The following is a 2,484-nucleotide window of genomic DNA, read 5'->3' on the forward strand; positions in this document are numbered from 1 at the left end:
TTTTCAGGAAATTGCTGAGTTGTACGAGCAAGATCAGAACTTGGGGCAGGCTATTAATTACTATGAAAGAGCAGCTGATCTTTTCCAAAGTGAGGACGTAACAACTTCTGCAAATCAGTGCAAGCAAAAAATTGCGCAATTTGCTGCTCAACTGGAACAGTAAGTTTGCCTGCTCTCTGCACACTTAACATATGTTGCATGACATTTCTGATGTGTTTATACAAGTACGCCGTGTCATATCTAAAGTGCAGCAGTTTCTGGGAACATGGACTATTTGGGCCTACTTTTAGTCAGTTAATATCATCTGCTAATTCGTATTCTCCACATTGCAAGCGTCTATGTAATTGTCTTTTTCTCACTCCTACATTTTGCTAATTTATGCAATTTTCATGTGGGGCTGCTTAGAGTTTAGGCTAAATGATTTATGCATGATCAATCCAATATATAGGAGTACAATTCTATGAATAGAAGGAAAACAAAAAATGAGAGTATAAAATCCTATTACAAAAAGTAGAAGACTAGTACACAAGAAGCTCTCACGTAGGCAACATGCACAAGAAACACACGCAAGAGAGTGAGAGATCATCTGAACATAGCAAAGGTGGCATGGATCCACACATACTTCTTACAAACATCATCTCACATTATCAACAGAACCCTTGGTGCCTGACCCCAAATTCATAGTCAGCAAAAAGAGTCTTGCACCTAGCAGAAATGAGAATCACCTAATTCTTACATACACAGCAGAGGTCTAGGTCGACCTGAGAGACTAGATTTACAAGTAGAAAGATTATGCTTGCTTTGGATGGTAAGAGATGTGATTAATGCTTGGTGGAGTGGAATTTTTCCTGTCAAAGAAGCCAAAAAAATAAAGAACCATGATGTGACATCCCAGGTCTTAAATTCACAGATGTTACTAAAACTTTACTTTAGAGTTCAAAGTCTCAAAAATATAAATTTGTATGGAATCGTCGATGCAATAAAAAGACTAATGATTAAAATTTTCATAATAATCGACCTTTCCAAAGTAAAGTTGCGGGGTTCAATAACTTCACCTTTAAGAGAAAAAATGTCCAAACAAAAGAATCAATTAAAACCATAACTAAAAAGTTATTCTTTGAACGTGTTTAATAAACTCCGCTAGTTTTCCATAAGAGGGGAAAAGGAGGGGATGACATAATACCCAATAAGTGTGCACCATAAATTTGAATATCGTGTTAAAATTTCAAAAATGAATAATATCATATATAAAGAAGAAACAAGAAATTATCGAACTTAGGTGGAGGAGATGGATTGTATGTAGCGCTGCTTTACTCCATCTAGAATCCGTAAATTTTATTCCAAAAAATAATACCACCATAGATAAAATTAAATAACACACTTATTTGGAGCTTAAAAGGAGTAGATGGAAATTCGGATTAATACCTTGACCTTTCTTCAACAAGAAGACCAATATTTGTGTGGATTGAATATCGTGTGCATGGGTCAGTGAGTATAGAGACAAGTGAGAGAGAGAGAGAGATGGTAAAAGTGGCAGGGGTCTTTTGGAGGGTTTATATAATGGCTCAATAGAGTTTGACCAATTTGTAATACCTTTTTGGAAAATAACATGTTTAAATATTGGCTCAATAGAGTTTGACCAATGTTTTAATACCTTTTTGGAAAATAATATCAATTAATGTTTGTTTTATCTATTAGGTTACATGTTTCTATACTTGTACACATCATGTGACTATCTCTAGCCTTTAGGGCAAGATTTTCACATTTATGGAAGTCAAATAATATTCTAGTCAAATATATTACAATAGAATAAATTTCTTTATTAAAATATGTATAAAATATATTTAATAAATATAATTATATACTTATATTTATATTTATATGAGCACATCGTATAAAGGAAACTGAGCAAGCTCACCGAAGGGTTGTCGGAAATTTGGGTCAATGTTATGAAGGTCTGACAACTTTGGGTGATTTCAGAAATTTTTTCCCTTGTCTTTCTGATGGTTCTTGAATAAGGCTTTTGCAATTTGGAGCTAAATTTGCAAATCCCAATTTTTGAAAACCCTAATTTGAAAGGGGTAAGGGGTCCTAGATATAGAGGGTAGAAGATTTTAGGGCTCAATTTGAGACCTTAATTTTAGAGGTTCTAAGTTTTTTTTATTTGTTTTATTTTTATTTTTTTACAATCAAAGGAACCAAAATTGATATCTAGTAAGAAACTAAAGAACTTGGTTAGACAAGCAGCACAAAGCCTTCTACAGAAGAACACTAACAATTGCAAGATTAATCCAAGATCTTACTTACTGTGATACCAACATAGGATTTAGGCTGTACGATTTATTACATACTCTCCAATATATAGGAGTACAATCCTATCAATAGAAGAAAAAGAGAAAAGAAAGAATATAAAATCCTATTCCTAAGAGGAAAAATAGTAATTCTAGGATATGAGCTATAGAAGGAATATTTCCATAATTCCTA

This window comes from Olea europaea, chromosome 19, assembly GCF_002742605.1.
Source record: "Olea europaea var. sylvestris chromosome 19, O_europaea_v1, whole genome shotgun sequence".
Classification (NCBI taxonomy): Eukaryota; Viridiplantae; Streptophyta; class Magnoliopsida; order Lamiales; family Oleaceae; genus Olea; species Olea europaea.